We start from the raw sequence: 26,639 nt of genomic DNA, 5'->3' as shown, positions 1-26,639 counted from the left end.
CAAGTTACCAAAACAGGAATTGAATTTTCACTTTTAATGAGGCTCTGTGTGTTAAGGTAGAAATTGTGGTGATTCATTTTTTAAAAACCGGGCAGAAGTCAGAACTGTGGCACAAGCAAAACAAAGGCTTGCTTTGACTTGTCTCAAAATATATCAGCAGTTACCACATAACAATGGAGGAAAATAGCCTGCTGAGGCCAACAGAAGCAGGCCCGAGGAGAGTAAAAATGAAATCAGATTATAACACATAATTATATTTTTCAGTAGTCTATACTGCTTTTTAGTTTTTAAACTATAAATTGGTTATTCAAGTCAACACTTTTATTGAAAGAAATACACAGCAATGAGCTCGGTACATTGGTGAACCCCGGACAGAAGAAGGCATTCCTACTACTAGGACTTTTCTGTGCTACACAAAGGCTTCCAAACAAAGCCACGGCCCCAGCTGACTGATGCTCTAACTTCACACAAAACATGCCCAGGACTGTTTTCATAGGCTTATATGGGTTTCATAGTCAACACTACCCCTCCTTAAAAGGCAGTGTTGTCTCTGCTCTAATCCATCACCTGTGCTTTGTGCCTGACGCTGCCAAAGTCAGTGTCCTTACTGCACCCTGCTCTCCTTCTGGCTTCCGGCTACGCCTCCTCCCCTCTCTACATTAATTTCTCTTAGGAACCTAAGAGATGGCTGTGCAGACAAGAGCGTGTACTGATCTTGCAGAAAGCCTCTGGAAGTTTGAATGTAACTGCCCCCCCCTCCCCATAAGCTCACAGGGAGTGGCACTACCAGGAGGTGTGCTTTGCTGGAGCAGCTATGGCCTTGTTGGCGTCACTACTGGGGGAGGGCTTCGAGGTTTCCAATGCTCTAAATATCACTTCCTGCCTTCTGATCAAGATGTAGCCAGCACAGTGTCTGCCTGCTTGCCACCATGTTCCCTGCCAGGATGATAATGGATTGGACTTCTGAACTGTAAGCCAACACCTCAGTTAAATGTTTTCCTCTGTAAGAGGTTTCAGGAGTGGGGGCATCTCTTCACAGCAACAGAAACCCTAACTAACACAGAACCCAAGTTCAGCTCCCAGTACTCATGTCTGGAGGCTCACAATCATCTGTAACTACAGCTCTAGAAAGTCTGGAGCCTCTCCTGGCCTCTGGGGCCACCTGCTGTTCCATGTACATCCCCCACACGCAGACATAATTAAAAAAAGAAAATGTATCTTTAAATCTCTTTCTTTCTATCTGCTAACTGCAGTTCTCCTACACAATACAGTGATGGATTAAGTACATTTTCTGGTATTAACTAAGTCTCATGGTTCATTACTGCGTCTCCACTTCAGTCTCGGCTTCTGCTGTCTACTCCAGGCTTCAATCGAGAAGAGATACTCACTGGTCACTATCTCTTCCATCAAGATATGTCCACAACTGAATCTCCCTAAGCCACCCTGCCACGGGGACATCAAACTCCCTTTCTCAGTTTCTGCCTCCCATCCATGACGTCAGTTCTCTTAAAGTACTCAGATAATTATGAGATGAAGAGATAAAAAGTCAAATCTCATATATGTGTACATATGGGTGTATATTCTGTTTAAATTCTTTCTCTTGTAATTATCATTTTATAATTTTCTACTGGATTGCATTCTCTATGTCAATGTCACCAACATGAATTTATAATCACTAGTAACTCTAATCATTTTATTAATAAATATTCTAGTCTACCAATTTAAAAAAAAAATTTAAAAAAAAAAAGACTCAGGCCTAACAGAACGGCGAGCAAAAGGAAGGAAATTTAGCTGTGGAATAACTGTGTAGCCAAGGTTCTCATGTGCAAGATAAGGTCAAGGGCGAAGCCAAGCCTGCTCTCAGATCTGATAGCAGGGCCTCATGGGAGGGCAAAGCTGACTTGCTGCCCACTGAGCAGCACGGTATCACCTGAGTCCGCCCCCCACAATCGCCTCCGCCTCCCCATCCCATCAGAAGCTAGACTGGGCCTTGGGTTTTCCACCAGATAGAAAAGAACTCTGCTCTTGATATAAAATTAAAGAATCTGGGGACATTTTTAACACAAACCCAAAATACCCCATCATTACAGAGCCTGTATTTAGTTGATCTAAAAAAAAAAAAATTAGATTCTGTGACTTCCTTAAAGCTCACATTTTAACTTATTTTCTTAGGCTACATTTATGTCTTCAGAAGAAATGAATTTTCTTTCACATTTCATCACATGGCTCTGAAGTTTCAAGGGGGAAGAGGGTGTAGCAAACCATTCTCGCGAGACCTCAGTTGAACAACCACCAAAATCGCTGCGGATCGCTGCTACACTCAGGCTTCTACACACCCGTCCTCCCGTCTCCCAAGGCTCCTTAGTCTTAGGAAGGAGAGTGCCCAGACCTTACAGCAGCAGAAGCAGGGGAAGCTTAAGGTACAGGCCAGCCTGAGCTCCCTAGCGAGAAAGCCCAGTCCTTTTATGGAAGTCTAGATGTTTCTAAACAACTCGTCTCTTCCAGTACCGGGAGCTCTATGGAAATCGGGGGCCATTTGTACTCTGACAGCATCTTCTTGTGAGAACACAAAAAGCAAAGGAGGCTCGTGAGCAAAGTGATCTTGGTTACCTGATGGGTACCTATTTCCATAAGGAGTCTTATCATTTTAAACATGTGATCCTTCCTAAGGAAAAATAAGCCACGGCATTTTGTGTTCGCTGCCCCCGTCTATAGCCACAGAACTGATGGAAGGCCCTTATTCAGAGCCCTGCCTCAGGCAGCATGTAAAATGGTTTGACTTAGCAAATAACACTTTCTCTTTATTTCTTCTTCACCCTTGCCCTTCCCTTCAGTTATATCCCGGAAACCCGATGCTCCTCACAGCTTCCGGGAAGAGTTTCTCCCTGCGGAATGTCGGATGTTTCAAGCCAATAAGAGCAGTTATGCCCTGAGAGAGTATTTACTGAGCAAAAATATGTTAGCCCTGGATGGGGCGGGTTTCCCACAGCTCTTTCCATGCCAGTCAGGGCCCAGGGCTCTGAAAGGCAGCTATAATGTGCAGGCATTTCTCAGTCTTATTTGGCCAGGAGAAAAGTTAGGCTCCACAAAAAAAAAAAAAAAAAAAAAAAAAAAAAAAAAAAAAAAAAAAAAAAAAAAAAAAAAAAAAAAAAAAAAAAAAAAAAAGTTGTCCCTGGAGAACGTTCTACTGGAATGGAAGAATGAGATGTAAAGTATGACTGGGAAGAAACAAATAGATGGGCACATGGGCTGCTGTCTGTGGGAGGCCAGAGACAGCGCCTTCAGTCTCTGCCATGCCCTCCCCTTTCACATCTGAGGCCAGCCACCTGGTCTGAGTGGAATCTGCTGTTGGGGACCCAGCAGGTCTCAGTGGCCCATCTAGACATGAAGACACAGCCCCGCAGGGGGAACCCAGGAAATGAGGTCTGGGCTGAGGAAAGAGGCCGCTCCCTGGAGGGAGACTGTTAAGCTCTGCCCGCATCTGTTTTTTGCTTACTGTTACATTTTGCTGGTTTTCTTGTTTTAGTCTGCCTGTTTTTTTTTTTCTTTTGTGGTGTAGTGGAGGCCAACTCAGCACACCATGCACGTGGAGCAACTGCTCCTCTTGGGAGCTGCAGCCACAGACCTGCGCCTTCCTCCTGAATGTTGTCTTTATTTTACTTTTGGGATCTTAGCAAGTTAAAACATGTTTCCAGCTGCTGTGTAGAGAGAAAAAAAGGATGGCCTTGAAAGTCCAAAACCCCCTCTTTCCAATTTATCTAAAGTTCCTCAGACATATGACGAACACTGCCGGCCCAGTTCACGTGTTTTTAGATTTGACAGGTGCATGCCCACGAGCTGACGGAAGGATGGCTTCCCAGAGAAGGCAAGCACGCAGTGCTCAGTAGGCTGGCTCAGGCTCACGCCCTCTGCTTCTCGCTCACCCGGGCAAAGGTAGTAGAAAATAATATTTGGGGATTTGAAATTTAAATCTGTAGCTTAAATACCCATATGAAGCTAAACCAATAGCTTAGCTCGTTCTCGATTTCTGACAGGATCCAGAATATTATTTCTATATTTGTAGAACAATGTTAAAATTGTATTGATTTTAGCTTAGAAGCAGAATGTCGGCCAAGACCGCTGTTCTTTAATAACTTCGGCTGCTGCGAGTTTGGAAAACTTTAAAAATAGAGTATTTGGGGGCCAGCGAGAGAGCTCAGGAGGTCACAGAGCTTGTCACCAAGGCTGGTGACCTAAGTTTAGTCCCCGGAATCCACATGGTGGAAGGCCAGAACAGATTCCATTTCTTACCTCTCCCTCCCACACACCACATACACCTATCATTACCACAACATCCATACACATGATAATGTAAAAGAAATCCTAATAGGCTGTTTTAATCATGATGAAATACAGTATCATAAAGCTGGTCACAATAGCATTGCTAAGTGCCAATGGTATCAATACGAGACAGCTCATATACAAAACAATTCAGAAAAAAATTCCCCTTAACCAAGAAAACCATTGATTAATAGTAGGTAAACTGCTTATTAACAGTAGCTAAGAGGACATAAAAGATCCTTACAAACATGGAAATAACATATTAGCAGAGGCGAACTATCCCGGGGAAGGTGCTCTAGAAATAACCACGATCTACATATCCCCTCAACAGAGCTGCACGCAAGCTCAAACCTCACCTACTAATGCGGCTCTAAAGGAGCAAGTGACCCAGACTCGTCCCTGCGAAGCCAGGCAGAGCATAACTACACAGAGAGAGAACTTCCCAGCCACAGATTTCCAAGTAGCAAGCAGAAGGGCTTTTCCTGACATCACACCCACAGCCTTGGCCTCCACTGAACAGAACCCGGACGTTCTCATGTCAAACGCCAGGCTTCTGAGACATCTAGGTATGAAACAGAAATGCTGTCGATTCTCCTCTACACAGAAATAAAGAGGAACATCCCTCACCTGAAGCTACTGCTTGAAAACAGCAGAGACGGCCTAGGAGCGGGGCTGTTGAAGAAGATCAAACCCCACAGAGCACAGCCGCTTACATGGGAATCACAGCTCTCTGGGAGCCTGAGACGAGAGACCTACTGAGCCCAGGGAAAGCCACCCTGCACAAGACGGTGAGAGCCCACCCCGAAAAGAAGGGCCAAATTATTGTTTACCTAATTAATTACACACATTGTCTCTTATAAAGGACAGGGGGAAGGCATGGAGAGATAACGGTCGTGACTGTGGATCACCATCAAAGGCCCAAATGCCTGTATACATTAGTGCCAAAGACATGAGCAACTGCAGACCACTGAGGGAAATGGAAGGCATTGGGGATAGTGAGCGAAAGGGATGTGCCCCTGTCAAGGCCTGAAGCAAGCACCAGCTTTGGAGGAGAACCAGCAACACTGCCCACTAAAGCTTGTTTTGGGATTCAGACATTAGGACGGTGGTCACTTAGGGCCACACCAAGAGTGGTGCTTTGAAGAAAATGGCCCCCATAGGGAGCGGCACTATCGGGAGGTGTGGCTGTGTCGGAGTAGGTCTGGTGTGGTTGGAGGAAGTGTCTCACTGTGGAGGCGGGCTTGGAGGTCTCGTAATATGCTCAAGCCGTGTCCAGTATTTCGGACCACTTTCTGTTGCCTGGTGATCAAGTAGGACTCTCAGCTCCAGCACCATGTCTGCCTGCACACCACCATGTTCCACCGTGATGATAATGGACTGAAGTTGTGAACTCTGAGTGAGCCACAAGATTAAATGTTTTCCTTTATAAGAGTTGCCATGGTCATGGTTTCTCCTCACAGCAATAAAAACCCTAACTAAGACACAGAGCACCCAGCAAGTCCTGGGACTCTTGAAGGTCCATTCACAGACAAATCAGCTACAATCTTTTCAGAGCCATCCATGCAGTGTGGGCTTTACAGGTGGCTTACTACGTTCAAATAGACATATTTACGTACAGAACGAGATCGAGGATGATCCTGAACTTCTGATCCTCTCAGTTTTTACTCCCTAAATGCTAGGATTATTTTTTTATGAGGTTTTAAGTGGTTCTGGGAACAAAAACCAGTGCTTCTTTGGTGCAGGCTAGGCAAGCATGCTACTGACTTAACATACATATCCCCAGCCCTGGTTTACTAATTTTTGACTGAAAAATTATCATCCGTTCAAACTAAGTATATGTAAATGGGTCACAACAACCCCAAAGAAGCTGGCATTTGGAGGATGTAAGTTAATCCCCTGGGTTCTCCAGAGAGAAGTCAGGGAGGTCGGATGCAGAAGTTGCACTGTCCAGTTCTGAAACCCGCAGCTTCTACTTTTCCACTGTGCTGACCCTAACAGACAGAACTGAGCGGCCAAACCAAGATCACAGAGGGAACAGCTTGTGCACAGTATACTAGTAAACCTTCCTTTCCCTGTAAAAGACCAAAGAGTAAATATCTGGGACTTCCTCAGCTAGTGCAGGATTGTTTTGGTGAATGACCAGTATTTGTCCTTTAAAAACGTAAAAACCACTCTAGGCTCTCAAGAATGCACAAAAGCCGGCTGCAGGCCACAGCTCCCTGACCTCTGGAAGCACAGCCCAAGCAAGGCTCAACGTTCTGATCTGATGAGAACCACAGCACTGATTCAATGTTGCAATTTATGACTGCTTTACATTTAGGGATGGGGGATAGAAGCTCAGCATCAAACCAGTGTGTGCAGGGGGCAGGGGGCGGGGAGATCAACCTTAGACATTCAGTGTGCTCCATTATTAAGTGTAGAATGAGGAACAGAGGCCGATCACTGCGATCCCTTTATTAGAATAGTACCTGGAACTATCAGGCACTTCTTTATTTCCATCCTTTGCATATTCCACCTTGGAATATTAATATTCATGTGTCAGTGAAAATCAATGCTTCCCTCAATCTAATTAGGGCCCACTACTTTAGAAGGCTGTAACATAATGAACGATTTAGGCTAACCAGGGCTCTTTCAGTATGCTCCAAAGTCTCTAGGGAGCTATTATTTGAAATGACAGAGTTTCCACTTGCTTTGTGACATTGTAAAACTGTCTTTGAACACTCCTTGAGACCTGCGAGCACCATCAAGTCCACCAGCAGATGTGGCAAACTGGATCCAGCTCACCAACACCAGGGACATAAAAGATCAATTTTCAATGGCATTCAAATACTGCTCTGCAGTGAAAAATCACCCACAATGCATTATCTCCCTTGATCTTCCCTTTGGATACTAAACTTGTGCCCAGGATTTGTATGTGAAACATCCATAAGCAAATATTTGTCATGTGACTTGGAATTTGGCTTGGTGTGGGTTAAGCAACTTTGGTGCCAGGTCCAAGAGTTTCTGGTTAAAAATATGTTCGGCTCCGCTGATTTGTGCCTAGCTGTTTTGTAGCTGCATAGTGGAAAAAGAAGACAGCCTCTGGGGACTAATTTAATAGCAACAAATGTTATTTTCATTGCTGAGCTAAACAAATTGGAAACAGAAGACTCTCAGGATTCCAAAAACCACTAACTTATTCCACAAGGCTATACATGAAACCATATGGCCCACGGGTCAAAAAATATGGGCTGATTTATTGACAGGGGCAGCTAGAAAATTGGGGCAGAGGAACAATAGAAGCTATTCCTAGATTTTGACCTTTTTTTTTTTTTTTTTTTTTGCCCAGTGTTATAATCTCCACTTGAAGAAAATCTGAATTGTGAAGAAGGCCTGGCCCAAGACCCACTAATACACATGAAAGAGAGATGGCAGAAAGTGACCAAATGCAAAAGCCAACTAGAAATGTGTGGTCGACAAGGCAAGGTTCTTGCTTGTCCTGTATACAAAGATCGTGGTGAGCTCAGTCACAGTGTACGAGATCAAGCGAAGAAAGGAAAGACTGAGCCTTGGACTTGGAACTATGCTAGAGATTTTATATATGGTGGATCAGGTCACCGTTACAAGCTTATACAACCAGAAGTAGCACCCCATCTTCCAGATGAAGAACTAAGGCTCAGGATAAAGCCACTTCCAAAAGCACATGTAAGAACCCCCAGATCTACCATTTGATCCTGAGCAGCTTTAGATCAAGCCTGCCCTCCTCACTCCTTCACGTTGCATCCTTCAAAGACAAGGTACCAAAATGTAGCATGGAGCCGCCAACATTCGGGCATCAGATAGGCGGGCGGTGTTGTAAGCAAAAGGACTCTAGGCTCAGACCGGGATTCTACTGTCTCACAGAAGAGTGACCAGTCCCAGATGCCACAGTTGCTACAACTGTCCACTTGTCAGCCACAGCCTTCACAAAGTCAGCCCCCATGGTCTACGACTGTCAATAGACCCTAGTCATCTGAGCACACAGTGGGGCCTAGGGAAATCTGAGACTCAGTTTGCGAGACAGGAGTCTAGGAGGTGAGCTGCCTAAAAATGAAGGCCAGATACCACCAGGGAAAGGGCTGAATCTGTTCAAAGACTATTTGTTTGGGATCCAGATGGGCCTGAAAACTCAAGTTGGCCCAGCCTTCAGGTGAGAAATTCAGTGTGGGGAAGAAGAGGGAACGGGGGCTGAGCGCTATGAGATAGGAGCGAGGTTCTTTTTCTACTGCAGGGAGATGACAAACACCATCAACTTCTATTCCCAAGTCTCCATCTACCACCAACTGCATTGCTAGTGACCTTCGCAGAAGGTCAAATCTTTACAATCGGAACAGATGGAATCAGAATAGCAACCCAAGCAATCCAAGAAAAGAAAGAAAGGAGCGTGCCAAAGTTAGCTCAGAACTTCATATTTCCAAACAGCAGCCCTGGGCTAGCAGAGATGAAGCCACGAGAGCAGATTGAGGGAAGGGCGCCGGTGCCAGGCACACTGACTCTGGCAGCTGCTATCTCCCCTCCCTCCCTCTCCTGTAGGCGACTGCCACTTCTTTACCTAGGTCATCTGATCAGACGCCAGTTCCCTGATCATTTCAGGGTGAAGGGAAGGAAGCTGGCAGCAGAGGCAGTAAGCAAGAAAACAGGTGTCCACCCAGAAGGATAGAATGGCCCACTGGCAACCTTCCCCTCCAATCCAGAATGGAGCTTCTGGGCAGCTCCGTGGAGGAAACAGACATTCCGAACCAAGCCCTGATTCCCCGTGAAGGGAGACCCAGCTGAGCACACCAGACTGCCTGATTAATCAACTCCCTTCTCCGCTCTGTGGTGGAAGCTACCATCTCAAAAGCCACGTAATTGCATCCTGGTGTCCCCAGGTGACTGAAGGTGACAGCCAGGCCTGGCAGAGATTCGAATCTGGCTCTTCTGTGCTGACTGTGTCTTCTTCCTGGTCATGTGATGTCACTGAGTCAAGCTTAGAAATAAGTCAGATGGGGTCAGGGGCCACTAAAAGGATTGATCCCTAAGGGCTGAAGTCCCGAACCCCCTTATTCCCACAAGGAGAATTCTGCTTAGAGAGGTTAGAGTCAGCAGATTCCTCCCCCATCCCCCAGCCTCAGCACAGAGGGAAAGGGAGCTGAGAGAGCAGACCAATTCTTAGAAAATCTACATTACATTAGGCGACTGCTGCCGGATTTCATGTCAATTAAAGCACTTTTATTGGTGAGACAAACAGGCACTGTGGAAAGATCGTTTGCTTCAGATACAAAGATTAATTGGATGAAATTTTTCCCAATCATGGAGATAAAAAAAGGAAGCTCAGGGCATTTTTCAGTCACCAGCCTTCAGTGTTCCTCATAAAGCTCTCGGGGAGAAATCACAGCTAATACCACGACGCCACAGTCTTTATGAATAAGAAATTATTTTCTTCGGTTGTGAGTCTCCAAAACTCGGAATTTTTAAGGCAAATTCTTACTGTTGCATTCCCAGTGGAAACAAAATTAAGTCACCACCCACAAAGGGGGAGGGAAAGAGGCTAGAGATGCAGCTAGGTTGGCAGGAGAAGCCAGTCTGAGAGCCAGCACCTGGCAGGGAAGTTCAAGGTCATTCTAGGTTACACTAACAAAATGGAAGTTACCCTGGGTAATGGAGACCGGTCCTGCCTCAAAGATAGGTGGACGGACAGACAGACAGACAGACAGACAGACAGATGAAAATAAAGATCAGATGAGCTAGTTCAGGAGGTGAAGGTAGTTGTCATGCAAGTCTGCCTACCTGAGTTCGAGTCCCAGAACCCTGAAAGGTGGAAGGAGAGAATCAACTCCATAAAGTTGTCCTCTGACCTCCACATGCACACCATAGCTCACGGACCCGTCCCACAGAGGTGGGGCACACGCAGAGCCTGCTTTACCTCCGTATACTCAAAATAAAGGCAACCCCAGTTCATAAATGTATTTTCAACTCTTTCATTTTTCCCCCCTCCTGAACCTTCTCCAATCAAGTCATGAGGTTAGGACTGATGATTTAATTATTAGACAATGTCGCTGGCAATAGCTTTCACCAAGTTAGAACGACCTTGTCCCCAGTGTGCTCCGCACCACACACAGCTAATGGTTATTTTTATTCATCTGGATTCTAACTAGCAGTCCCCGTATAAAACAAAGAGGGATACGCACATACAAAAAAAGTAATTAGTGTTGGAAAGTCAATAAATGCCTTAGCTAATTTGTAGAGTGCCTGGAAAAATAAGTCACTTGAAATTTAAATCAAAATGCAGAACAGCAGAAAATGGCACATGGCTACACACCATAAACTACCAACATGATAAAAAGCTGTGGATGTGCGAAACAGAACACTGCTGATGAGCTATCCGTGACCAATAGCGCGTGCAGAACACTGGGCTGTTGGGAAAGAAACTGATCCCATTAGGATATATGTCTACTTGGTTAAATGCCCATGTGCTGCCTGGGGTAAGTAAAATGTTCACCAGAGGTACACGTTTACTAAAATAAGAACCAGATATTTTAATCCTTTTATTTGCCTCTCTCTTAATGTGATAAACTGACCGAAAGGAACTTTGGAGGAAAGGGTTTATTTGGCTTGCAGCTTGGAGTCCATCATCGGGGAAACCAACACAGAAACTCAAGCTATGAACCTGAAGAAAGGCACTGGGCAGAGACTACAAAACTCCACTGCCCCTGGCTTGCTTAGCCACCTTCTACAACCTTCCTCATATAATCCAGGCCCCCCTGAACAAGAAGGACATTGCCCGAAGTGGCCTAGGCCCTCCCATATCAGTTAGCATGCAAGGAAACGTCCCACAGACCAATCTGATAGAGGCAATCCTTCAACTGAGGTTACTTCTTCCCGTGTGTGTTAAACAACCAAAGCTACCTAGGACAAACCCTAAATGAAGTCATGGTCATTTAGCCAGGCGGAGCAAATGAACGTGATCCTAGCACTTGGGAGGAACTGAAGAAGGATCAAGAGTTCAAAGCCATCCTCCTGACTACATAGATTGAGGCTAGCCTGGGATCTATAAGATCCTGAATCAATAAAATGAAACGAACAAAATAAATCCCAGACAACTGCCTTTTTTTTTTCGATTACCCTTAATAACTCATAACCTTGGGTACACAGCATAATTCCTAGGGGTTTTTAAACCCCCAATTCCTAAGCCCTATGATCAAAGGGTATGCTTATGCTACACCTGGACCCAGCAGGGGCCCGAGTGATTCTCACGTGTAGCTAAAGCAGAAAATTTGCCTTTGGCAAATATGTCAATTAAAATAATATATTGCAATCCTATTATGTAGCAAGAACTGTGAGAACTTGCATAAATCGAAGTGTAGGAAGACAAGCCTTATCTTCAAAGGTCCCCGGTCTAAAGGGAGAAAGGCCATGTGACTCAGCCTGAGAGGGCAGCATGCTAAGAGCTCTATCTGAGGCGACAAAGCAGGAACGGGGACCTTCGCAGAGGGTCATCTAACAGAACAGGGAAGAGGAGGAGATGAGCCTGGGGTGGCACCCCAAATAAGCAATCAAATGAGTCTCACAGCGCAGGCAAGAGCCAGCCAGGAGGGACAAGTAGGGAACGGAAGGTAAAAAAGGATTAGAACGGGCCAAGGTTCAGAGCTCAGCATGTTGTTCATACAGGTGAGGTGAGGGTGAGCCACGGATACTGAGGGGAAAGGGCTGGGGACATGATCCTGGGTGGCAAGAATGTGGGGACCAGTGATGACGCATTGGGACAAGCAAGCTGCTATACACAAGGCGGATGGTAGGGTGGGCTGCCCAAACTACGGGAGGGGCAGCAAGGGGTGGGGAGCTGTTGCTTTCCTAGCTCCAGCCTATGGAAAGTTCAATATTGACACAATCTCCAGACTTGCAAAGGATACTCAAAATCTAGCTGCTGGGTGAAACTGCAGGTTTTAAAATCTGACCAGGACTAATAAATGGGTCCGCAGGCCAGATTCTGCCTGGAAGCTGCAGGCACGGGCTACGCCTTTCCTAGAAAATTGCTGAAGGGCTTTAAAGGCAAGGAAAGGTCCAGTGTAGACATTAATAGATTTTCAAGTGTATTTCACTGCAGTGTTGCACAGCATCAGACAGGCCCAACAGTGCCAAGCTTATCACCTGGCCATGCCAGGGAGTTCTGAAATTGACCCTCTACTCCTCGAGTTGCCAGACTTAATACAGGACCGTCTTACAACTACAGGAAGAAAGAATTTTAAAAATCACAAATATCCAGATGCAGGTAACAATCACACTTCCTAGGCTCCAGGGTGATGTCAATTGCAGTGGGCTCTGAATTACACACGCTGGTGGAATACAGAGGGTGGTAACCAGAGGCCTGGATGACTCTGCCACGCGGGGCAAGAGCAATCATCTTAGCGGGAACAGAGCCAACAGTCCTACAGGGCAGTCCGACAGCAAGGGGCTGAGGAGAGAACCGAGGGTCACAAGAAAGTCACCCAGGGCCCAAAGAGGACTTTGTTTCCTGAGCTGGATGCTAACTCTGGTCTCCTTCCCACGGTCAGTTTGTCAAACATGAGGGGAAAGACAGGTTCCTTTCGCAGCATGGCCTAGAACCAAATACTGCTGGGGCCAACTGTAATGTCAAATTCTTTCACACTTGGAAGTGAGTGTGTCTTTAAAGTCACAAGGGAAATAAAGCTGGAGAGGTAAACAGAGCACTTGTAAAAGACACTCCAAATATCTCAAAAAAAAAAAAAAGCCTCTAAAAATACACTTGTCTTAAACTTGAGAAAGGTGTATTTTACAAACACAGCTATCTACATACAAAATTGGGAATATGTAAGTTCATAGATTTGATTAAGGAAAAAATAAAATTCAAAGTAAAAAAAATCCCATCTATTTATTAAAAACATCAAAATGGGCAGTCATAGGGCATCCATCAGGGATACCTGGCTACAACTGATTCTCACATCAAAAAAGTGACCAAAGGACAGACACACCGTTTATTTAATAAAGAGGTTACGGCTTGATTTTTTTTCTTCAAGTTTTCTCAAAAAGATAAAACATGTAATTACCCTGTCTGTGTATGGCATTCTCTCTCTCTCTCTCTCTCTCTCTCTCTCTCTCTCTCTCTCGTGGGCGGAGCTTGTCTCTTAAAGGGACCCTTGCACCTGCCTGCCTACAGTGACACAGCAGCCACAGGTCCTGAGTGCATCCTGCCAGGTGACAGGGGCCAGCATATGCTTGAACCCTAACACATACTACCTAGGAATGTTTTTAAGATGCCTAAAGGTGGAGGAGGGAAAGTTTATTTGAATATGAAAGCTAAAAGCCCAACATGGAAAACTGTTCTCCATACGTCAGTTGTTAGTCACAGTTAATTAGCTAAATAAAAATAATAGCGGTAAAATCACTCAGACTGTTCTCCAGCAAGAACACAGTCGCTACAGAGTGCATGTATGTATCTGGCCATCTAAATACAAACCTTTCAGTTTTCATTAGATCTTCTCTACACTTGCCTGGCAAATAATTGTAATTCTGTTTGTTTTTAGGGTTGACAAGGTCTCACCGCATGACCCGAGTTTCCCTCAAACTCATGTCTGCATGTATGTGCATTCGTGCATGTGTGTTTGTATCTGTATGTGCGTGTGTGTGTGTGTGTGTGTGTGTGCATAGGCCAGATATATTTCAAGTGTTGTTCCTAAGGAGCCACCTTTTTGGGGTTTTGTTTTGATTTGGTTTTTAAATCATTTTAAACTTGTTTACTATTTTATGTGTGTGTTTGCCTACATGTATGCCTGATGCCTGCAGAGGTCAGAAAAGGGCATCAGATCCCCTGGAACTGGGGTTCTGGGTGGTTGTGAACTACCATGTGGGGGCTGGGAAACCAGCACAGGTCCATCGCAAGAGTTGCAAGCGCTCTTAACTGCTGCGCCATCTCTCCAGTCCCTTTCCCGTGCACTTTCAGTTTCTCCACTGAGAAGGGTATCAAGGACTCTGACAGCCCGCTGAAGGTCACAGAGAGCTGATATAAATAGAGCACAGGTCTGTTTTCCCAATCCACACACAACAGTGACCTACAGGCAGGAATGTTAACGATGCAATTAAAAGTTCTCTAAAATTAAAATTGCTTAAAGGAAAAAAAAAAGCCTCGGAAGAAATTGTATTTTCATAGAAAACACTGAAGACCCAAGTGGTCACCTACAGACCAATATCATCTGAGACTATTTAAATAATGACTATTAAAATCCAGACATGCATCTTTTTCTTGAAAAACTCAAGGAAAATGTGTTGTGACTAGTGATTAACATTCATCCGCTCACGTATCCGAGCAGTGTTTACGGAGTACCACGTGCAGGCCACGTGCTATACAGCCACGGAAGAGTCCTCGTCCTTGTCAGGCCCACGTGCGTGTGAACAGAGATAAACAGCCAACAAGCTGTGTGACATGAGATAAGCAACGTCACTGAGGCAGGAGAAAGAGAAATACCATCAAGTAAAGGGCAGATCCTACTGTGTATTCAGTGGCCAGGCAGCCTATCTTAACGGTGATACACAAGTGGTACCTAAAGGAACAAGTCATGGGGACATCTGCCTGAGCCAGCCAACAGATCAGCACACGCAAGGGCCCCAGAGCGTGAAGATGCTGAGACGTTGTTACAAAAGGGAGCAGGCAGAGGGAGCCCAGGAGAGCCGGGAGAGGCCCTCAAGTGTGAGTGCTAGACTGTCGGAGGTATTTGTAACTGACTGGCTTAGTGGGTGAATGGTAAGAAAAGCAGCGAGTAAAAGAATGGAACTGCCTTGCACTAGGTTCCTATTATGTACCTAAGTACCCAAGAGAGGACAATATCTAATTTAATCACACTCCATCCTAAAAATGGGGAGGCATCATATATACCACCTCTCTTACAGACGAGGCCCCCAGCCAGTAAAAGGGCAACACCAAATTTAAATGCAGAGCCTTCCAACTCTAAAGTTCAAGGCTGCTTCTCCAAAAATGTCAGCTACGAAAGAAAGACTATTCCCACACAGGCACTCAAAAGAAGGCAACGGAGGCAAGCGGTGTTTGCGGGTCCCCTTTAGCCTCACGTAGAAAAGCAAAGAGATACCGGTAGTACACCTTTGCCTACAACATAGAGAAAATGTTCAGGGAAAGGAAGTACACGGCTGCACAATTTGGAGTTCCCAAGCCAGGGTTCTCCCATCCTCCCAGCTTACAGTTGATGGGACAGGTTAAGAGCAGTCCCGGGAGCTGGCTGGCAGAAAGTTACTTCCTTTCTCCAAGAAAAGTTCAGGTTTAGGGACTTAGATCTTTCTCTAATAACACAGACCTGTAGCACCACTGCTGGAGGAGGCTGCTTGGTCGTTTCCTGGCCGCCCAGACTCCCGAAATAATCACACAGAAACTACATTTTTTGCAATACTGTTTAGCCAATAACTTAAGCATATTGCTAGCTAGCTCTTGTATCCTAAACAAACCCATCTCCATTAATCTGGGCATCACCACGAGGTTGTGGCCAACTGGCAAAGTTTTGGTGGGCTCCAGCTGAGGTGTCTGTCGCTGGCAGCAGTTACATGGCTTCTCCCTGACTCCGCCTACTCTCTCTCTCTCTCTATATATATATATATGGCTTTACTCTGTTAGCCATTGGCCGAAAGCAGCTTCCTTATTAACCAATGACAATAAAACACATTCACAGCATACATCCCCTCCCACATCACAACACTTTGCAAAACTTCTGAGACCCAAGACTGCAGATCAAAACTCCAGTGAGGGGAGTACTGTGAGGTTGGGTGGAGCGATAAGTGAGCAAAAGTTCAAAATTCCCTAAAACTAAGAAGAGTAGCAAGAACAAAATTAGGCAGTGCTGAGCTATTTAGCCTCAGCTTAACTTGTAAATTGAATAATGCCATACTAAGATAGATTGGCTACATAGCCATTCATTAATGTGTTATTCCACGAGATCGAGAAATATGATAAAGGGGCATAAGTAACTACCCTGTTTTATAGCCAGAAAAACAAAACAAAACAAAAAAATAACATCGGTGGTGATGTAAGCTGATGCCAAGTTACGGTCAAAATGGGGTCCTCCAGGCTGCGCTAACAAAACCAGTAGTTCTGCCTGCCATGTCTGGAAAAAATCTGCTTGCTACAATGCAGAGCAGGTGAAGGTCACTACTGAAATCTAGCGGTTGAGGGCAGGGTTGTGCCCAAAATCCTACAGTACTCAGGATAACTGCACAATAAAGAGCTAGAACTAGACACACGGGAGACACATTGCCTGGTACCCACGGGCCCTAGGTTCTGTCCCCAACACCACAAAAGATAAGAGAGAAGGAAGGGAGGGAGGGAGGGAGGGAGGGAGGGAGGGAGGGAGAAAAACTCAAGCCCCAAATGTCAATAGTGTTAAGGCTGGGAAATCTTAGCCTAGAGTTACTAAGAAAGGGGTACTATATCTCTGAAAATAAATAAACTGGGTGAGCCACTAGAAAAAAAAAAACCTGCAAATGAGAAATATTTTTTTGAGATTTAAAAAAAAAAAAAGATAAGAACATGCATTGCCCAAACTGTCCTGTAGGTGGTACTTTGCCATTTTTATCTGATTTTCAAGTCCTTAAGTAACACCTCTGCCTCCATAGAAGACTGTTTAACTTGCAAGTCAGTGAATTCACCTGCCAGTGCTGAGCAAGCAAGCTTTCATTTCCTTCCGACAGATGAAGCCAGCAGGGCCAATCCGGGCTAACTGCCCAAGTGTCCCCACTGCCTTGAATCAGATGGTTGCACTCTAGGTTTTCACACAGCCAAGAGACTCCTGGGGTCGGGGGATGCTGCTTGGGTCAACCACCCCACCAAGAACGTCAGGCTTCATAACGAGGGGTTACGTGGCTTTCGAGATCTCAAGTTATCTCGCTCCCTGGTTGGAGCCCTGGATGGATTTAAGCCTCCTTTCCCCTTAGGCCAGCTGCTGTCCAGTGAATATCAGCCTGGAAGGGGTCAAAGAATTGGCATATGGCTATCATGAGGAGAGCCACTGGAGATGGGACGGCTGTCAATAACAGGGTAATGATAACTCAGATTGAGCTGTCCCCAGGGTTGACTCTAGAACAACGGGGAAAATGCTCCCCTCACAGGCACAGGGCCTGAGCGTTCTGTACCCGCCCCCCACCCAATTAAACACTTTCTCCCACTTATCAACTGTAAACTTTAATACAGTTATTATATTTTATTCCACAAGTAATTTGATAACCCAGACCATACATAAAACCTGAATATTCATACATACATGCATGCATGCATACATATGTACATTCATACATATATCAAAAGCTGAATATTCTTTAGGGAAAAACCAAAATACTAATTTCTAAAGTTTATCTTTTAGATGTCAATCCATGGAAGAATTATATTTCACACAAATGAACACATTATAGGATTTTTCTGAGCTGGATAAATGCCATTTCACACACGGAGGACTTCTGGCCACACTTCCTTTCCCAAAGCACACGAAGGAAAGGCCTCTGCTTGTAATTCAGCAGGAGCACCACAAGTCATGACCTTCCATGCTCCCTCATACAGCAACCTGAGCAACACAGCCCTCCACCAAAGTCCCTCCCTCTAATAGTAAGCGCTGCCTGCCTCTGACTTCACGGTCCCTCAGAGTTCACTCGTCTGAAGAAAGGCTCCATTCTCTGTGGTTCCATTCTTCTCATACTTGAAATTTTCTAGCACTTGATTGTATTTTCCTAACAGATTCTTCAAATCATTCTGTTCGCCTGTACCGCAAACGCCTTCATCCAGCCCAGGGATGTAGGTGAAGGCAGAAGGCATGAACATCAGAACCCCTCAGATTCAACCCAGAGCACTCCTAAAGCAACGCAGAAAGAAAGAACACCATTTCTGTTACTACACCGTCCAGAAGGTGGACCATACCTCCCCAGTGCTCTGTGCCTAGTGACTTCCATCAGAATAACACGGTACGGGGCCAGCAAGATGGTTCAGCAAATTAAGGCACTAGCCACCGAGGCTCGAGATCTGGGTTTGATTCCCCAGACCCACACAGGTGGAAAGAGAGCACCAACTCCCAAAAGTTGTCCTCTGACCTACACAGGCAGGCCACGCACCTCTTTGTTCACCCACAAACACACACATAGATACATAAAGTAAGCAAATAAATGTGATAGTTAAAAACACTAATAGGGTGGAAGGGGAGGGGCACGGGGGCGACTTTACAGGGGAGAAAGCTGCGGAGGACTAGCGCACTCAGGTTCCCATGGTTACCACGAGCAGTTTGAAGTACCCTTGATACACTCTTGAAAAAAAGCATCAAAGAATTCCAAACTGAGGTACATTCTACAATGAACCTTCCTAGAGTCGGAGGCATGGGTTAGGAGGGTCGATACACCCTTAGGACTCAGAAGCTATACCTGTGAGATTCTCCCAGACTCAGTCTGTACATCTCCTAATTGGCTGGTCCTGGTTTCTGTGAGTTATTCAAGTGAATTACTGAACCGAATGGTTAGTGTAAACCCCTATCAGAAACAGGGGTGACCCAGAAGCTCTAAGAATTAGCAGCTGGCATCTGAAATGAGAAGAGACTCTCGGGAAACTGTGCCGCCAACCTATGAAACCTGTGGTGCATTAACATCAGGTACCCAACCTCAAAACCGCACTGCAATTATGGACTTCTGTTTATTAAAATACTGTACATACAGTGGTTCAGTAGTTTTGACAAATGTATCGATAAACACCTAAGATATTAATCGGAAAAGCTGGGTATACTCTACTATCAGAACTCTACCGTGTTTCTAAGTTCCCTTCAAATCCAACAACTCTAAAGCTAGAAGTGAAGGCTGCAGCCAGGAGGTGGTGGTGCACACCTTTAGTCCCAGCACTCAGGAACAGAGGCAGGTGGATCTCTGTGAGTTCAAGGCCAGCCTGGTCTAAAAGAGCTAGTTCCCAGGCAGGCTCCAAACTACAGAGAAACCCTGTCCTGAAAAACAGAACAAAACGAAACAAAACAAAACAAAAAGAAAAAGAATAAAAGAAGTGAGGGCTGGAAAGACAGCTCAGAGGTCAAATGCACCACGGCTGTTTTTCCAAAGGACCAGAGTTTGATTCCCATCACCCACAAGGCAGCTCACATCATCTGTAACTTTAATCCCAAGGGCTCGATACCATCTTCTGGTCTCTGAAGGCGCCAGGTACACACATGGCTCACAGGCATACATGTAAGCAAAACATCCCGTACACACAAAATAAATAAGTAAAGTTCAAAACTTACTTTTTCCAAAATACACTTTTCACTCTAAGCTGCATTAAAATGAATATTTAGCTAAAACCTGTTAGTCTTTGCTTATCCTGCTGTGCTACTATATTTGAAGAATTATCATAAACTAAGTGGCACTAAGAAAATAATTAAAAGTTAATTACATAAGCATATTACTTTAATCACCTCTCATTAGCTAACACAAAAATTAGTTATGCGTAGTCGGCCACCTACACCTTGGTCCTGAAGCCATTTACCTCGCTGTACTGGAGAAGAGAATGCTTTTCCTTTGTTTCTGCCAAAGGGCAGGATAATGAATGTTGTCCAGTGCACGCTTACGCTGGACTATTACACAGAAGCTCACAGTCATGGAATAAATAACACAGATCCACACATCTCAGCACGGGAAGTTCCAAGCTCAACAACGTAACACAGAACTCCAGAAGCTGACCATAACATCCCCCAAGATCAGGCACTTGTTGACAGCTCCATCCCTCTCCTTCTAGAATAAAACGAACGTATCGCCACCTCTCCACTAGCTGGCCCCTATGCCAGGAATGTTCTTCCTCCAGATCTTAATATAGTTAAGCCCTCATAATTCCAGTCTCAGTAAAATGTCACTTTATCCAAGAAGCCTTCTTCTTGTCTCTACAACCTAAATAAGCATATTTAATGTCCTACCTCTCCTATTTATACTTTGAATCACATTGCTAATCACCACTTGACATTTTCTTATTTTTTTTTTAAATATCTTTCTTTCTTCCGTACTAGACTCAAATTTCATGGTCTGGATATGATGAGTGAACACCTATAAATCCCAGGACTCAGAAGGCGGAGGCAGGAGGATAGCTAGTTTCAAACTGGCCTGAGTTACATGATATGACCTTGTTTTCAAAGAAATAAGCAAACAAAACCCCAAAAGCAAGCCATGCCTGGGTGCTATTCTAATTTCAGCTCCTAGAGTAGTGCCTGACATAAAGTAGTTCTTAATGAATGGGTCTGGAATGAATGAACGGATGGATGATGGATGGATGGATGGATGGATGGATGGATGGATGGATGGACGGGCAGATGCATGGATGGATAAAACTTATAATTGTACAATAATACTAAAATGTGAGCTATTAAGGGAAAAAATAAGAAAAGAAACTGGCATGCTAGGGGATTGAACCATCAGTAAGAAGTCTGGTAAGTCCTAATTATGTCCCAGGTTATTTTAATCCAAAATCTCATTTAAATCTTCACAAAACTCTACAAGTTACTTATTGTGTCTGTTTATTATTTACAGATGGGATTGAGAGAGACCTTGTAAATAGCTCAGCATCAAAACTTACATGGCTTCACATCCTTCTGATGCTAAAAGTATCCTTTATCTGCTCCTTTGATAAATAAATTCAATTGCTTGTTACACACACACACACACACACACACACACACACACACACACGCACACACGCACGCACACACGCACTTGGGTGGCGGGTTTGCTTTATTCTGTTGCTGACACTGCTGTTTGGGTGATACTATGGGCTAAACCCAGAGCCTTTCTCGCGCGTGCCAGGCAAGCACCGTACCACTGACTTCCATCCCCGGCTGTCACATCTTCATCTTTAGTAGTCGGGCTTTATTTTGTTTTACTTTGGGTTGCATTGTCTGTATGCTGCTTTGGTTTGGGATCAAACAGAACACTGCACACGTAGGCAAGCGCTCCAGCACCGAGCTACACCTGCAGGTCCCATTCATTCATTTTATGGCTGCCTCCATGACCTCAGGACAACTGAAGTCTAGCACAAGGCTGAAGCTGTGACCATGGCTGTGACTGTAGACTGAATCAAAAGATCAGGAAGTCCAGAAAGACAGTTGTGCTGGGTATAATGATGTGGGAGTCCCCTCTCTGTGCTGTGATTACCATAAATGAATAAAGAAACTGCCTTGACCTTTTGATAGGGCAGAACTTAGGTAGGCGGGAAGGGAGGGACTAAATTGCATGCTGGGAGAAAGAAAGCAGAGTCAGAGAGATGCCATGGATTCGCCAGAAACAGATGCTGGGAATTTTACCCGGTTAGCCACTATATATATATGACTAGAAATGGGTTAAATAAAAATAAAAATTAGCCAATAAGAAGCTAGAGCTAATGGGCCAAGCAGTGTTTTAGTTACTATAGTTTTTGTGTGATTATTTTGGTTCTGGGCGACCAAGCAGCCTCCTTGCAACAGTATAATGGATAAAAAGCTCTTGGTGTAAGATGTCAAGTCAGGAAGACGTGCAAGTAGGGCAGCCCTCAATCTTCTCCTCCAGGTCACCACCTCTCAGAGGCTGATGTTCAAGAATTCACACATAGCCATCAAGGTCACCTACAGAATGACTGTACTGTCATGTCTAAGAAACATCACAAAAGAGATGTAAAAATGGCTGAACTATGTCCTCTACTTAAGAGTCCCTTTTGCCAGTGTTTCTATCTCTTCCAGCACCCTCTTGCCTTCCTGCACAATGTGCCCAAAAAGGGGTTCTCTTCAAGGAAAAGTTCTTTGAATGAGAAAAGTAAGTAAAGTCCTCACATTCCCTCCCTAATATCAAAACGCTGTTGTAGATTAGGTCGTTTACAAGCCGGGAAACCGGTCACACAGCTTGTTCTTCACACTGTACTCAGCTCTTCAGGTGTCAATAAACTCACTGACCCTGCTTCCCTCTGAGCTGAGGAACTCTGTTCTGTGGCCTCTGAGGCCCTGTGGGGACACCGCAGGCTGCTCTGTTGGTGTTTTCTACTGCCAGTGACACTGTCGGAATGTGTACAAGTTCAAGGCCTTTAAGCCTCTGTACTGGCTGAAGCATTCGGTTCTAATGAAAATGAAACAGGACTTCAAAGAAACCACCTAGAGCCCTCCCTGCACATCCTACAAAGAGCGCCTAAAAATAACTCAACGGAGTGGCTTCAACCTGAGTACCATCGTCCTACACAATTTCCTCTCCAACGCGGACGAGAAAATATGCAAGTTGTTATATATAGAAATCAGAATGCTGACCCTTGAGGGAGCCAGATACAGCTGGTCTCCCAAGAATAGCATCCGCCATTCCTCTGTGCCCTCCCTGCATCCTGACTCTGCCATTCCAAAGTGCAGAACCAACTGAAGGGAAAATTCACGAGTAACAAAACCCTCAGAAAGTCTGCCCTGCAGTGATACCTCTTATCCTCAGAAGACATCCACCGCATTGCAGGCTCTCTCCTGTCTCCATGCTTTCCAGAAACTGTGTTCCCAAACGCAACCTTCTACTCCAGTGTTTCTCAACCTTTGGCATGCGACCCCTTTCGGGGCTGCATATCAGATATTTGCATTGTGATTCATAACAGTAGTAAATTACAGTATGAAATAGCAACGAAATAATGTTATGGCTGGGGGTCACCACAACACGAGGAACTGCACTAAATAGCTGAAGCATTGGGAAGGTTGAGAGACACTAGTGTAACTGAGACTCCCAAAGGGCTTAGATCCCCACACTCGCTACTTTTCAAACTGGCCAATTTCCCTTCCCAACTTACTTCCTCTCGGCACATACTTACATAAAACATATTTGCGAAGAAGTGTCTATATCTTCACCCAGCTAAGATGTTTAGAGGCGACCATTAAAGAAGCATGTTTGATTTCTACGGTGCTGAATGGGATCAGTAAAACTCAGAATGCTAAAACAGATCGTCTACATTCACACAAACAAAAGTTACATCAAACACAGAGACAGCACATCACTCACGAGTACAAACGTCATCAAAATACAGTGATAACAGCTGGAATAATTAAACAGACATCGAAGCCCGACCTCACAAAGTCTCTTAGCCAGGAAGCTGCCTGGGTGGATACCACCACAATATCGGCATGGGCAATTCCACTGGTCTGTAAATACCTGGGACTGTGGGGATTTAAAATAAGACAGCTTATGCGGGGTGCATGAAATGCAGTGAGAGAAAAACCACGCGCACCGACCAGCGTTGCCGTCCGTCAGAGCTGGGAAAAGGAGCTATTCTGGGAAAGCAGGGAATCACACTAAACTGTTTCACATTCATACTGCTGATGGCTCAAAGGTTAAAAGTAATGACTACATTAAAATACTAGAAAAGTAACAGGTCACTATTATCTCTAAATATGAAACTGCTTTCTAAATAAGATATAACATCTCAAAATAATATTTGATGGCTTGATCTTTTTTAGCTACAAAGAAAGAAAAAAAGCAACGTTGAAGCCAAAACAGGATTAACAAACAGCAAAATATACTAACACATACATAAAGAGTACTGCACATATAGCACTATCTGCGAAAGCAAACACCCTGGGGAAATGCCAATGTCCATCAGCAATGAGTAGTTAAATAGCAGTTCATCTGTGTAATAAATTACTGTGGTAGTTTGAAAGAAAGTGTCCCCCAAAGGGAGTGGCACTATTAGGAGGTGTGGCCTTCTTGGAGGAAGTGTGTCACTGTGAAGGTGGGCTTTGAGGTCTCATATGCTCAAGCCATGCCCCATGTTTCAGACCACTTCCTGTTACCTGCGGGTCAAGATGTAGGACACTCTGCTACTTCTCCAGCAGCATGTCTGCCTGCGTGCCACCATGTCCCACCATGATGATAATGGACTGAGCCTCTGAACTGTAAGCTACCCAATCAGATATTTTTCCTTTCTGAGAGTTGCTGTGGTCATGGTGTCTCTTCACAGCAGGAGAAATCCTAAGACAAATGCTGAACAGCCAGTAAAAGGAACTCAGCAGATCTCCAGAACATACTGAGTGAGAAACACAAGGCACAGAAGCTTCCACGCAGCTATTTACTTAAAAGGAGAACTTGAATCAAACAGACATGTTTGCACACACTTCAAATGTCATCCTAGAAACAAATGGAAATTGATAATGATGGTCCCCTTAAGGAGTTTGGAGAGAATTCAGTTTTTTATATATTTTTATGTTATGTATATGGGTGTTTTGTCTGCATGTACATCTATGCCCCACTTTGGGGAGGCCAGAAGAGGGCATTAGATCCCTTGGAACTAGAGTTACAGCCAACTATGAGCTTTCACGAGGGTGCTGGGAGCTAACCCAGGTCCTCTGGAACAGCAGCCAGTGCTCTTAACCACTCCACCATCTCTCCAGCCTCAAGAATTTAATTTTATGCTTTGTTTTGTTTTCCAGGACAGGTTTCTCTGTGTGACATCCCTGACTGTCCTGGAACTAGCTCTTGTAGACCAGGCTGGCCTTGAATTTACAGAGATCCTTCTGCCTCTACCTCCTGAGTGCTGGGATTAAAGGTGTGCACCACCACTGCCTGGCCAAGAGTTTAATTCCTTTATTGACCATATTTTCACATTGTCTGAAATTTTTAGCTTGAGTGATGTATATTACATAAAGTGATACATCTTTCACATTACTCTCAGACTTGCAAGGTTTAGGAAATCACGAACTTTTCTTTAAAAATGATGTTTCTTAGGCTGGGAAGACAGTTCCACGGGTCAAAGGCTTGCCACACAAGTGCAAGAGCCTGCATTTGATGGCCAGAACCCACACACGACAGGGTGAGACAGTGTAAGACTCGAAGACCAGTGCTCCTGAACCGAGACAGGAAGTGGAGGTGGGAATATCTAGAATCTCACAGGCCGACTAAGCTGAGGTACGCAGCAGTGAAAAAGACAGCCCATCTCAAACACGGTGGAAGGCAAGAACCCACGTCCAAAGCGGTCATCTGACCTCCACACGCATGCATGGCGCCCGCAAATGCCATGGCACACGCACACACCCACTCACATATACAGACACACTTCCACACACATAAATATATACACTTATATACATACAAATATTGTTTTACAAATATTTAAAACTATTATTTCTCATGCAAATCTTAAAATTTTGCAGAACCTTCAAAGGTGTTCTCAGAAGCAAATTTTCTAAATGTTTCTTTTCCTCTAAAACTGTGGATAATTAGACCATTAAACACGATAGTTTAGTCACAGGCTTTACATAAACTCTACGTCTAGAGTAAACACACACTTTCTAAAGCCTTGTGGGATGAAATAAAGAATAAATGAACTGGGTAAAAAAGAACACATGCCCCAAATCTAAGTCTTCAGATACGAGAAACAACTTAGCAGTTTGCCAAAGTCTGAGAAAAGTTTCCAGTGACCAAGAGAACAATCACAGAACCAGACAGACTGGTCACAGGGGACCGACCCTTCAGGGCCACTTTCCGGAACAATCACTGTTCTGTCTTTCCATGCCCAGCCTGTTGATAGGCACACCTTTCCTTCACCCTCCGCGTTCAGTCTTGAGATAAGGCTCCTAAGAGGCGAGCACACATCACTACTGTAAACTAACCAGCTGACCCCAACTCGACACAAGGACAGAGAACATAACAAGGTCCTGCTAAGATAAACCAGTCAGGTGGTGAGTTTGCCCTTTGGAAAGCATATGAGAAGGGGGGGGGGGAATTACAAATTTTTAAGAAACTCAATAATTATTAGGTCAAACTTTTTGTGGATTTTTTGAAAGGTGAGCTTCCAATTATGCTTATACTTTAGGCTATACTATAGATTTGCTGGACTGGGAAACAGCATATGTTAACCTGACCTCATTCTACACTGCGTGGCGTGCTCGCTGCTGCTGACTTCTTCCCACGTGCCCGCTCGTATCCATTATAGCTCCGCTATTTCGGAAAGTCACAGGCATAAATCTAGAAGTCCTTTGGCCTGAAGTCTTACAAAGTTAGGGAGACAGCCCAGTGGTTATGACTGCTGAGTGTGCAAGAAGGGAAACCTCTTCAGGGGCCACACAAGAAGCCAAGTGACAAAGACAGGAAGATCACTGGGTCCTGCTGGGTGAGAGCCTAGCTGGAGGGTCAGTGAGAGTTGTCTAAAGGGAATAAAGGCAAGGAGTCAGCCAGAAGGATGCTCAACATTCCAGCCTTGGCTTGTACACACACACACACACACACACACACACACACACACACACACACACACGTGTATATGTACCACATATACCCCCCCACCAGATCACACAGTATGTACGCGCTCTCCTCTCCTCTAT

The 26,639-nt window shown here is 44.8% G+C and overlaps 1 protein-coding gene across 2 annotated transcripts in view; it reads right to left on the bottom strand.

Moving 5' to 3' along the window:
- Positions 1–26,639, bottom strand: part of Ppm1l (protein phosphatase, Mg2+/Mn2+ dependent 1L) — a 206,743-nt gene that overhangs the window by 163,521 nt on the left and 16,583 nt on the right. Inside the window, exon 1 of one of the 2 annotated variants that reach the window (XM_050147430.1) lies at positions 10,108–10,246. The exons of the other annotated variant lie outside the window; for it this stretch is intronic. The gene's annotated coding sequence lies outside the window, so the exon portion shown is untranslated. Of the gene's footprint in view, positions 1–10,107; positions 10,247–26,639 lie in introns of those variants that run through there. 2 annotated transcript variants of the gene reach the window in all.

This window comes from Alexandromys fortis, unplaced genomic scaffold (assembly GCF_014885135.2).
Source record: "Alexandromys fortis isolate MF-2015 unplaced genomic scaffold, M_Fortis_MF-2015_v1.1 scaffold_53, whole genome shotgun sequence".
NCBI classification, from domain to species: Eukaryota; Metazoa; Chordata; class Mammalia; order Rodentia; family Cricetidae; genus Alexandromys; species Alexandromys fortis.
Note: the sequence above shows the minus strand (reverse complement) of the source record. Positions and strands in the feature narration are given on the sequence as shown.